This window comes from Atractosteus spatula, chromosome 7 (genome assembly GCF_055471065.1).
Source record: "Atractosteus spatula isolate fAtrSpa1 chromosome 7, fAtrSpa1.hap1, whole genome shotgun sequence".
Classification (NCBI taxonomy): domain Eukaryota; kingdom Metazoa; phylum Chordata; class Actinopteri; order Semionotiformes; family Lepisosteidae; genus Atractosteus; species Atractosteus spatula.
The window spans coordinates 52,251,489-52,264,734 of NC_142712.1; the positions used below are offsets into that span (position 1 = coordinate 52,251,489).

Consider the following 13,246-nt stretch of genomic DNA (forward strand, 5'->3'; position numbering starts at 1 on the left):
ATATTCACAATCAATATTGTTTAAAAAGTCATGCACCCAATGCTTGTTGATCATCCCTCAGATGGAACACTAAAAGTCTGGTCAAGTTTAATTAAATCATACCATGCATCAGTTTTTTTTTTATCAGTTTTAAACATCTCTGAACAAAAAACAAAAAACAAAGAACAAAAAACTCATTACCAGAGAATCTGATGATTGTCCTGGAATCCTGATTGTCCAGCGACCTTTTGATCTCATACATTGATTTTTTTTAAAAAGATAATGTTAACTGTGTCTGTACTTATCTGTGGATATTGTTCAGGAAAACTAGGATTGTACTGATTGAAAGTAAAAAGGGTCAGGATAATTAAGTGATATTCTGCAGTGGCCTGTGTTTCCTCTTTATGTCTTCTAGGTACTCTCTTCTATGGATCAGTAGTGTTTTATACATCTTACATCTCATAATAACACAGCTGTGGAGGCTTGAAAAATAATCTGATTCTATAGCCATATGCTATGCCCTGTCATTCAACCCTAGGTATTTAGGTAAATAATTTTAAACACAACAGAAACAACCTGTGAGGGAACATTGAAGGTACAGGCGAGGGCTAAAAGTGAAGTTAATAGAGCAGACTGTATCTTCTCAGACAGTGGTAAGGGAAAGATGCCAGAAGCCAGTTCCAGTTGAAGACTAAGAAGAACTATCACGGAGGAGATAATGTTTTTTGTACACTGATAACAATACTGTTACACATTCAGGACCAAACAGCAGCAGACCTCCTCCTTTTGGTAGCTGTGAAACATGAAGAAGCAGCACGGAGCCTTTACTGATCACCTGCTTCCAGTGGAACTGTAAAACACAGCATTAGGCTGTTCAGGGAGATCTTGCAATTGATAAATATTATGTTTCGCCTGTTAGCAACTGCATCTTGTGAAGGACAAGAAGCAAGCAGATCAGATTGTGCCTACTCCGGAGTTTACAACAGCAGAAAAGAGCTTTCTGGTTTTATTCTGAGAGGGCGGGTGTCTTGGTACTTCAGAGAGGAGCAGAGATTTTAAGTGGGCTACTGGAAATGCAGTAACATAGACAAGGAACTTATTGACTGAAGCTGGACTGCAGGACTCCAATTTGGGTCATTTTACAGCAGAGATCGATAGCCAGAATATAAAAGTACACACAATACCTTGACAACAAAAATAAATCAGGATATAATGTTGCATAATGAATCTATAAAAATACAGCCTGATTACTGACACAAGCAGATTCAATATACCTGTACATCAATATACAGTATCAATGTAATTTACTACATTTCAGGGTATAGTTCACATTATTAGAGACATACAACAGCTTTTTATTTCATATTTCTCAATCTTCTCTAATTTTGTTTTTATCCCTCTACCATTTTGAATTTTGTAAACTTTTGTTTTCAATGAGAAACAAATGTTCCATTATACAGTATGTTCAGGTATGCATAACCCTTCGCAGAAGATAGTTTTCACTTTGCTTTTAAAAAACACAGAATGTTCCTCAAAACTTTATGTTACTGTACCTTTATTGTCCTTATGAAGCAGAACATTATTTGTTACAGTTACTCTTAATGATCGGTTTTTGCAGAACATTTGCCCATGGCAGAATGAAGATGTGGTTCCCTTTAAAATTCCCATTTTAAAGGAGGTTTACAGTTTCCAAATTTTGCAGGGTTGTTAAAAATACCTCTTTAAAAAGCCATTTGCTTTTATTTCTCTTAAATGAGACCCTTCGAAAAACTCACCTATCTATAATTCCCAAGATGCTGCAGCAGTCAATCTGACATGAAACCTTTATTGCACCCACACGAAGTCCTCACCTGCACTGTAACAATAACATTTAATCATATCAATAAGCCTTGGTAAACACCCACACAATTCCTGAACACTGCCTCCTGACTATAATCTATAATATTCATGCGATAGCACTTTTTCCAGTACTGCGCTACTGCATTGACAGAAAGGGCAAAGACTAAACAACAATAGTGGTGAAAATGTCTCTGTGACATAGGCTGGGTCAACACTGAGGATGAACAAAGAGATTGGCAGGCAGGGCTGCTTTCCTGCATGTTAATGTATCAACAGACTAATATGGAAAAGATCTCTGTACCTTGTCAAGGGGAAACATTCTCCAGCACCTTTATAGTGTGGCACGGGGATTGCAGTGTGTACAGTACCTCTGTCTTTTAGCTTAGCAGAAGGAAAGATGATTTGAATGTCTTATGTCTGTACCAGGGAGAGTAAACAGAGCATGGAGGGCAATATGGAGAATAAATGAGAAAGATGGTGACATTAAGAAGGAGAGACAAGGGTAGGATATAGTTTTAAAGCGGGAGTGTAGTCATAGGAAGATTTGGGGAAATTATCACATGGAAACAAGGGAATATTAGAAGAGCAAAATAGGGAGCGATAGGAATAGGACAGAAATCGAGTAGTCGTGAGTTTGGTGCACAAAGAAGAAGTGGATCACATGGCAAGTACATGGATAAAGTGCAAACAGCCAAGAGGAAGAGCAGGGAAAAGTAGATTTGAAAAAAAAATATATAATGTGACAAACTGCTGCAAATGATTGCTTGTCTGGAGTGTCATTTGCACAAACAGTTGTGCAGGATTATGCATGTTATTGTGTTGTGTTGTGTAGTTAAGATGGTGTTTTTTACCCTCATTCAATACAACACGTTATCAAATCATTTCATCTATTTATCCTACCCGTACCCATGTTATATAGATTTGAGCCAAGAATTTAGTTCACATACATCCAAGGGATCTCAATCCATACTTTGTGAGTGAGGACCTGCTGTGAATGTGAGAACAGGAGAAGCAAGAGGAATGGAGTGGCTGTCTGTCTCTTGTCACTTGGTGCTGTCTGGGAGTTTCAGCCTGTTGCATCACAGAGCTCACTGGCCTGGTGCAGATCAAGCAGGGGAGTGTTGCCAGTGTCTGGAACACTGGCGCTAGAGTGGACAACAAACTGAGTATCAATATGGAAGGTTATTGCTGCTCTAACACCACAGAGATGGCACCATCAGGGGACCCTTTAGTGATACCAGAGAGTATTTGTACACAAAGCCAACTGTGGGATCTCTTTTTATACCTCCTTGTCCAGGATTGTCCTATAATTCCACGGATGATCAGAACCAAGTCTACCATACAGTAATACAGCATAAGCTTCCTTCATATAGAAGTAAATTATGAATAGCTTTCATTTATCACATACTTTCTAAAAGTAAAGATACTTGCCAGCAGTGTAGAGAGCATACCACAGACATCAAAAATGAGTTTATAAGCAAGTTATTTATTAAAAAAGCCAGGATTAATAAAAGGTACAGTAACTCATGATGCAACCCACAGTATATATTGGAAAAACTGTCTGGATGGATGCCCTCTAGGTGGAGAATACTGTTACTGCAAGACAGAAATTTAAATGTATATTTATTTTAATATTTATTAATACACTACATATTTTACAAAGGCACATTTACAAAAGCATGCATTGTGGTACACACAATGTATTGAAATTCACTGGGTAGCCTCAACAGTGGGTGATACAGTGTTGTTAGTCCCTCTGTTAATAGAAAGAACTTCATTAAACAAATAAACCCCTTGTGACTAGGATCTGAGTTTTCACAAGGACGTGGGAGGCGATGTGCCATTGATTTCAGTATGCAACGTCCCTCATACTTTCACAACTGCAGAGAGCCATGGAGAGTTAAAGGAGTTCTTCCTTGTAGCCTCAACACAACCTCTCTAACAACGTATCACTGCAGAGTCAAACATTAATATTTATTGAGCTGTAAGGGATAGTTCTGCATCTCTGTTTCCCTTTCTTACTGCAGTGCCACGCTGAGCTGCAACACACCCCTCTCCACATACACCTCTCTCTCCTCCCACCTTCTCTCTTGGGCTGATACCTACCTTTTTATCCTTTCACCTTCTTCTTCTTTTTTTTCTTTCGCCTGTCACCGTTTTGCCTATTTTTTCCTTGCTCATGTTGCAGCTGTCTTGCACTTTCATTTTGTTTTACTGAATAAATGTTTTTTTTCTCTCCTCTTTTTCCTTTCTTCCTCTCTGCCTGCGCAATTCCTGGCTTATCCCTCATTCTCTGCACTATCCCTCCAGGATGAATAATGCAACATCCTCTCTCCCCCTGCCTCCCCACCTCTCCCTCTGTTAGTGCTGGCTGAGTAAATCTCTATTACAGCACAATGGAGTGTGTGAAGAACAGAGCTGAGGGGTGTTAAGAACAGGTTCGCTCACTGAGCCAACGGCAAATACTTGTTAACCCTGTCGTGGTCGTACCGCCACCTTGCGAGAACGATCAGATGCATGCCTTTGTTCACCAGTCACCTGTCAAAATAATAATGAGCAAAAGAATGTAAAGGTTTCTAAGAGCTGAAGGCTAAAGGAAGATCAAAGAGCAATAACACAGCTCTAAAACTGCATTTCGGTTGCTAACATTTTTCAGTATTACAAAACAGGTTGTAAAATATAATGTAGAAGCATTTAAGCAGGGATGCTCAGGGATAGTTCATGATGGACACACCTCTGGTGCTCTGGTTTTCATTTAATCTGTGACCTTAATGATTTAATTAAACCAATTATTTAGATGAAAGCTACAGTATATATCATCAGTTTGTTTTTGTGTCTTCATCAGTGGTTAATTGAATAGTCCAAAAGCCCTTCAGGACTCTGGCCGTCTGGAGTTGCCTATTCGTGAATAAATTAACATTCAATTACAACCTTTTAATGGTACAATTAAAGGTCTTATTAATTTGAACAATTATAGGACCAGATTAAGGTGTCTTCACTGTCACTAGCGTGTTTGGATTAAAGTATTGCCCAGATATCCAGTGACTTGAAACATGTATTTCCTTGCCCACAAACCTCATCTTTAGCATTTTAAATAGCCAACAACTTACTTGACATTCATTGGGTGTTACTCTTACCATATACTGGGTGGTATCTGCTTGGTATGACCCAGCATTTGCAGTTTTACTTTTTTTTATTTCTTTAAGAAACTTGGTTTGAAACAGGGTGATCTCACTGTCCTGTTGTCCACAGAAAACAGTGTTTCTGTCCATCTTTGTTATCCATAGCTGCTTAACTTATTGAGGGTTGAATTGTGCCAGAGCCTAAACCTGCATACACAGAGTATAAGGTGGGACTCCACCCTGGACAGGACACCAATTCATTGTAGGTGAAACATTCAGTGTTGGTTTAGAGAATCCTGTTAATTAAGTTAGCATTTCCTTGGAAGCTGGTAGGAGATAATTATACATTTATTATCAAATAAATAGGACGGTGTTCCTACACTTTTTGAGTATCAACCTATTCTAACCTTTTTCAAGGTCATTCAATACCTTTTCCTCATTCTTCTATGACTGATCTTGTGAATGTTAATTTCTGATAAACATGCTTGCCACTACAGTACTGACAGAAGTACCAGTCCACAGACCTCATGTTGCCCACACAGCTGGATGCATAAGTTACCGGAGCTTTTTAATGACTTTTTAAATCATCCTTCATAAAATAAAAACACCTTTCTGGTCTTGAACTGCATGAATATAACAAAACAGGCTATGGCAGTGACAGGCTGCTTCTGGGAAATGAACATTCTAACATTCACAGGTAATAGGTTTCAATGTGATATGGCAATGGATTTGGAGACTTTTCAGCCTTTCTGACTTAAAAGTGGGTTGAAATTTTGGTTGTTCGCAGAGGGTGCTCTTGAAAGTGTGTGTGATTATCATTCAACAGATCTCCCCATGCCTCACTGATGCAGAGCTGTGTGCTTGGTTCAAAGAGCTGCCCTGTGGATATAACTTCAAATACGGAAGGAGATGAATAAATAACTAATGCAGAAATCCCTTCTGACGGGTGGAGGAGTCAGTGAACATACAGCACACACAAACATACAGCATTTAAAGTATAAATTTTATATATGAAGTAGTGGACAATGCAATGATTATGTCACTATACTGCAGTATCTTCCAATAAGACGAGAGTGCTCTGGACTGCAAATGGTCTTTTAATTCACAACTAATGCGTGTTTTACTTACTCATCCACCTTGAAAAGGAATAGAAAAAATGGTGGAAAAAAATCAATCGTTCACAATGTCTGCACCCAATTGACTTAGCTCCAATTCTCCCGTTAGGCCACGTTGCCGTGGCGACTAGCAATTACTGGAAGCAGGTCTCACTTCGGCAGTTTTAGGAAATACAGCGAAGGTGAAAGGTTGTTCAATATTTTCTTTAGTCTCCATGAAGGATTGAGCCCATGATGTGTCTGAATAAGACTTTCCAGTTATAATGTTGCAGAGAGGGCAGTATGCCTTCATATTTCATAGACAATGGTGAGAACAAAACTCTAGGATAGTTGTCTTGTGGTTAAAGCTGGGGCAATGGGAGATAATTTGGCTTGTTTGTTGTCAACTGACAAAGAAAATAGTTTGTCTTTAAATATACCACTGATGCACGTTTTTTCAGAATTTGTTTTTTACTGTATAGTATCAGCAAATCATTTCTGGAGATCTTTGGAAATCACTGTTTAGGCTTAGTTTTACCTTAGCGAAAGACTTATTCAGGCCTTCTATGTTGAACGCAGACAAAACAGTTTTGCTGAAAAGTGATTGTATTTCCGTTATAACTGTCAGATTATAATGCAAAAGGTGATTATGAAGAGGCTTAAGAATACTTTGAATCGCAGGAGACTGTGGTTCCATGGCAGTGCTCCATATTGTTCTTCACTGCTCTCCCTCTGAACTATATTTCTGCGGGCTACTGTCCTGACTTTGTATATCCTTCTGATTTGTCTATAGTCCTAACTGAGTCCTCCCTCTCTCATTACGTGTACAGTAAGCATGTTGTCTATGTCATTTTAGTAAACTTTTAAGAAGCGCATTCTCTGTTAAATAAGTATGTATTTTCACTAATGTTTGTATTATTTTCACTCATACCACCAGACATCCGATGTCTTGAACTCCTGTCCTCCCAGGCCCTTGGGTCTGCTCATTAAATGACTTCCCCTTAATTACTTCAGAATCTTGTCCTGTTAAAGATCACCGCAGTCTTATTTTAATAATGACTAACCATTTTTTAATGGTTTAACCTCTTTATGATTCCATCTGCATTTACATGGTTTCCCCAAATTCTTGCTTTACTTTTCCGCTGCTGTGGACTTACTGTTGCAATATGTTGCCTGCTTGAACAAATTCATTGTTTTTTGCAATGTCTTTTCAAAACTTGAGCAAAATAAGGAGTCAACATCGATATCAAAAGCTAGTGCAAGCAGAAGTATGCATCGTAATTGTAGTAGCAGTTGTACTAGAAGAAGTGGTAGCAGTAGAGGCTGTGGAAGTGGCAGTAGATGTTGAGAAAGCATTAATAATTGTAGTTTTAGTAGTATTTATTGTAGTAATAGGGGACGTAATTGCATACATCCATACCAAACCTGACACTGATGTGGCTGTCTCTATTCTATCTAATTGCATCTCTGACATAAAAATTTGGATGACTCAAACCTTCCTTCATCTTATCTGCGACAAGACTGAAGTCATGCTTATTGGCACCCCATCAACTTTGTAAAGCCAGTCCTATAACCCTATCTGTAGATGGATCTGTATTTGAGCTTCAATCTAAATTGAAAAACCTTGGGGTTATATTCGATTCTGGCTTAACGTTTGACCCACATGTGCAGCATACTGTCAAAACATCTTTTTTTCACCTCAGAAATATCACTAGACTATGCCCTATGCTATCACTAACTGTGGCTGAAAAGCTGATCAACACATTTGTGTTCTCTCGAATTGATTACTGTAATGCTCTACTCGCTGGGGTATCTAAATCTACTCTGAACAAACTGCAGTATGTCCAAAATTCAGCAGCCAGAATCCTGACCAGGTCTAGTGCAAGTGATCACATTACTCCTATTCTGGAGTTCTTGCACTGGCTTCCGTTCAAATTCCGTGTAGACTTTAAAATCCTCATGCTCACCTATAAGGCTCTACATGGCTTGGCACCTCAGTACCTGTCTGAACTATTATCGCCCTACTTCCCACCTCGCAACCTTCGCTCTTCTAATTCTGGTCTCCTTACTGTCCCCCAAGCCCGTCTACATTGTATGGGTGACAGGGCCTTCTCCTGTTATGCCCCCAAGGTCTGGAACTCTTTGCCCAAGGATATCAGAGAGTCACCCTCTCTAAACTCCTTCAAATCCAGACTCAAAACCCTCTTCTTTAGAAAAGCCTTTACTTAACTGGTTCCATTCTTCACCCCTCTGCTTTTCTTAGTACCACCATCCACGGTCTCCTCTATATATTGTAATTGTGTTTTATCATGTTTATTCTTCTTATTTATTGTTGTTGTCATTCTGTAAAGCACTTTGAGAAGCCACCTTTAAAGGCGCTATATAAAATAAAGTTTATTATTATTATTATTATTATTATTAAAGTAAGTACAGTAATATGACATTTTTAAAAAAATTACCTGAAGTGCACAGAGCAGTGTTTACACTGGCTACTGCGAGTACTAATGAGGTCCCAATGACTTTGTGCACTCTGTTTCTTCCATGTGCTCCTTTGCCCCAGCACTGTGTTCTTGCCTGCTCTTCTCTGCTGCCCCAGTCAGCAAGGAGCAGACCCTGTGTGTAACAGGAGCTGGTCCAGGCTCCCGCAAACCGTAGTTCAGGACCCTATGCAGACGGTATAATCCAGAAGTAAGTGGAGAAGGATATCAGGGAGGAGACTACAAGGATCAGCATGGGTTGACAGACAGGGGGGTGTGACTATAGTGCTTGGGGGGCGTGGCGCAGGCTAACGAGTCCAACACAGTCCAAATAAGGAAACCAGGGCACAGTCCAATATCCAAAAACCGGAAGGTCCATCCAAGACGAAGACAAGAATAAAAACAAGGAACAGGGACATGGAACCAGGAACTAGGAAGTTAAAAATAGACTGACTTAGCCCCGGACTCAGCTGGGTCAGGATGCTGATAGGAGGCCTATGCCCTCAAGCCATGGATGTAGGGCGACACGATGCTAGGCGGGGCTCCAGGCGCCCGTCTTCCAATGCAGAGCCAGGAGCAGCAAGAGTGCCAGGCTTAAATAAGGAAGGACAAACAGAGGGCAGGTGAACATAATCAACTAAAATACGAAAGGCCCGGAGCGCTCTTGAGAGGAGGGATTCCAATTGTGACACTGTGTCACCCAGAATGACCTGCTGACATAGGGTTTGTTTTGCCCCAGTTATGTAAAACTCCCCTTGAAAGACCTCATGAGGCTGGGGCAGCTCATCACCTTATATAACACTGATTCCACTGCCTCCACCGTCACCTTCGTGTCTGTCTGGAGCTCATTGCTCGCTTCCTGAATGAATGTGAAATTGTATTTATTCAGATATATAGAGAAATGGAACACAGCATAAAAAGACATGCTTAAAATTCTCACAAGTACGTAATCTACACACATGCTGTCAAACACAGACTGGAAAGTCCTGCATGGCAAAAAGAAAAAAACAGACAGGGAGAGAAGGATAGAGATTTATCCTCCTTTGCCAAAGAGCATAGGAGACACCAGCTTTTATTACAGGATGCATGTTTTAAACGCTCACCTGCCGTAGCAGAAAGCTCCCTGAGTGTAATAGGCATTCGCACTTCAGAAGAATCAATTATAAGCTCAGAGTAACACAACCTACAACGTGGTGCTCTAAGACACAGCCATAATGACTGAAATACAAATAGTGAGCATTGCATTCATGGCAAAGTAAGCCCAAATATCCGACTATATCCCTCCCACCAAAATAATATAATGACTGGTGTTTATTGCATAATTAAAACTTCAACTAAAAAAGAGCAGGTCTGTGCACAACAGCTGTGTGTTTGAAAGGTTGCTAACCACCTGTCCATCTGTCTGTCTGACTGCCTTCCAAAATGCATGCTTCATATTAATGTCATTATAATTTCGCTCTGATTCCTTTCTTCCTTTTTTACCACATGCAGGTAACAGAAATGGCAGTTCTCCCTCTCACCCTTCTCTGTAGCACCCTTCTGAAGAGTTTCCACTGTCAATTTCAGTGACAGGGGGCCCTGCCAACAGTCCTTCTGAAAACCCAATTGCAAATTCACCCTTCCTATTGTTTCTCACTGCAGGGCAATTTTCTTCAGAGTAAGGTCAGCAATGTCCATAAGTGGCTATCACTGCAATTCTTGATAGTCTACAATCTCCCTGTTTATCTCATGAATGCTAAAAATATTCTGGAAAGATAAAGCAGGACAGCCACCTTGCTATGCATTAATCACATTTAGTCGAAGAGTTACTGCTCAGGACAGCATAGGGTAAGTACACTTCGGTATATGTGCTTCAGTGATATTTATGCTTATATTATGGCTCTTGTGTTAGGATGAATGTCAACAAGGGTAGTGTGTTGCTTCAATCAGACCAGATATCCTCCCTTCAAAACTACTTCAAAACAATGATTTTATTCTGTGAATTGATGAGAAAATTATAAAAAAGTGAGTGGATTGTCTGAAAGAAAAACCTAACACAGGGCTGCTGTCAGATTTATGAGTAAGTCCCATATGGACACTGAGCTCATAAACCAAACAGAATGATTTAAATCTGTCAGCTTTGTATATTCTTGATTCTCTCTAACTCAGAAATGACAGCAATGCTGTCATCAGTGCTGATGCCGTGTGTGTGGAGTTTTTAGGCTACAAACAGCTTTTGTTTTACTGAAGATCTGTCTTTGACAGTAAATACAGATTAATGAAGTCAGTCGCAACTGGCTGGAGTGACTAAGCTGATAGAAACAGTACCTTGCCAAAATACAGTGGGTTTGCCTGTACATTCCCACCCGTAGACAGAGCACTTGTACAGTGGTGCCATGGCCCAGTGGACTCCTTGCTCGTAAATGGCACTGGGGATGAGGAAGCCACCTGAATGGATGACATATGTCCTGTAAGCGAGCCGCCATCCGCTTAGCAGGAATCTGGGATTTATTTTTAATCTCCCTCCCTGTCTATCTTAAAGTAACCATTCCCTTTTACACACTGACACCATACTGTTCAATTAAAGAGAGGAAGGAGGGCTCATGCTGGAGAATGGAGCAATACAGACTGTACAGTACTTCTTACACAGGAACTCAGTCTGTGCCTTCTGAGTGAGGAGCAAGAGGGGTGTCTGATTTGATTAGTGCACTGTTTGAAGAATTGTTTTAGAGTTTAAAATTCAAGTCAGGCTGAATTTGATCTGCTGACTAAGAGCTGTTGTGACTTGGCATTGTGTTTTAGAAACACATGGACATGTTTATGTATCAATGGTGGATGTATCATTTTTGTGTTATCTAATTGTAAATCCAAGAGTTAAAGACTATAGTTCTACATAGGTGATTTTATTATATTGTGTTTCTTGAACAGTTCCTCTGTCTGTTTCATTTGCAGTCTCACTTTTATAACTGCTCGTTGTATATTTACAGTGTAACCCAAAATTCCCTGAAATAGTGCTGAGTCACAGGCAATATGTGTTAGTCTCAGCATTACTATACCATTATAGCACGTGTGTTGTACTGAACTTGTACAGTATATAGATTAGATACATGAAGTAGTTTATACAGTAGACGGATGCACGGGAATTAAATTATTATTATTATATCACGATTGACAGAATGATAGAATAAAGGGATATTATGCAAATTAAACTGTTATGACCTATTTTTCGAAACAGAACGTCTAAGCAGGCTTTTCATTTAGCTTCTGGATAATTTGTCAAGGCAGGAAAGCACAGACAACTGTTTTGCCTTTATTAGAGCTCCAATAATGTAAGGCAGAATCAAAGTCTTTGAGACCTTCTGTTTCTAGCATTGAAATGGGTCATAACAATTTAATTAGCATATATCCCATAATTCACTGGCAGATTTTTTAATACAACCTCAGATATTTTTTTGTCATCAAAATCAATCTTCACCAGTTTTTAATTATTTCCTTTCATACAGTGTTCCCTCTCTGACATCCTCTGTGTTTCCACACCCCCATGTAATCCATTTCCCTGAAATACGAAACTGAAAATTACTTTTTTGGAAAAATAAGTTTTAACTATCCTGAGTCAAGTAAGACTGGAAAAATATACTGCAGAAAACTGAGGTCAGCATGCTTTGAATCATTATTAGAATTCAATGCAACGCAGAATTATTACTTCACGCAGAGAAAATCTGAATTTTACAGTGTCATTTTTTTCTGTTTTTACTCATTGATTTAAACAGCCCAATCTTTTCCTAAATTTTTCAATAAAGTTAAGCCCACATTATTTGATCAAATCTTTTGCAAGATTCCTTCCTGAGTACCTTTTAATGGGGGAGGATATGGCTTCTGGTTTTTTCTTCCCCCTCTATTTCCAGCTGCCATGGTTTCTGAAAAAGTTGTTCCCATGGAAACAACAGGAAGCCACCAGTCCCTTTTCCCTATGTATAGCATAGCTCTTGCACTCTGCTTCACACCAGCTTGTGACCTAAACACTGGCATTTCATGGGCAGAAAGGACGGTCACTTCCAGATTGCTCTCTTAACATCAGTGGTGGCTTAATGGCTAAATGGACAGAATGATATTGAACCCGACTGGCAGACATTATAGCCTGTTATTGTACCTTTTATAACATACTCAGGCTGGGTCCATTTGGTACACTTGAAGCAGAAAGCCTATGAGTTAAATGCCATAACAATAAACCCATATAAAACCAATAAACATCCTTTTCCTAAATGGTTATGAATGATTAACATTAATATTTATCACCTCTTGCCATTTCACAGTGCTGAGGGCAAGAACTGTCTAAACAGACTTCAAATTCAGCTGTTGCCATACATTGTATTATTCAGTGTGACACAGCTAACTTTCCGAATCTTAACATTTGTGATATTCAATTCAATTTATTTTTATATAGCACTTTTCACAACAAGGTTGCCCCAAGGCGCTTAACAATGCAAGTAACCATACATGTTGTGAATACAGAACAGAAGACTCCTTAGTAAGGAGAAAAAAAACCTCTAGGAGTCCCAGGTTAACTGGCTGCCCAGCCCCTTTGGGCATGCTAACATTATATAATAAAAAAGGGAAATAAACGAATGGGGGTATTAATCCATCCATCCATTATGTCTTCTGTATGTCAGTACTCCATGCAGATCTCTGTAGACCAGCAAAATCCTCCTAAATGATAGCTACTGTATATCCATGATGCCCCTCTTGGATCCATGGC

At 39.5% G+C, this 13,246-nt stretch overlaps 1 protein-coding gene across 1 annotated transcript in view; it reads left to right on the forward strand.

Moving 5' to 3' along the window:
* map1aa (microtubule-associated protein 1Aa) overlaps positions 1 to 13,246 on the forward strand; it is a 71,849-nt gene that overhangs the window by 8,413 nt on the left and 50,190 nt on the right. The window lies entirely within an intron of this gene.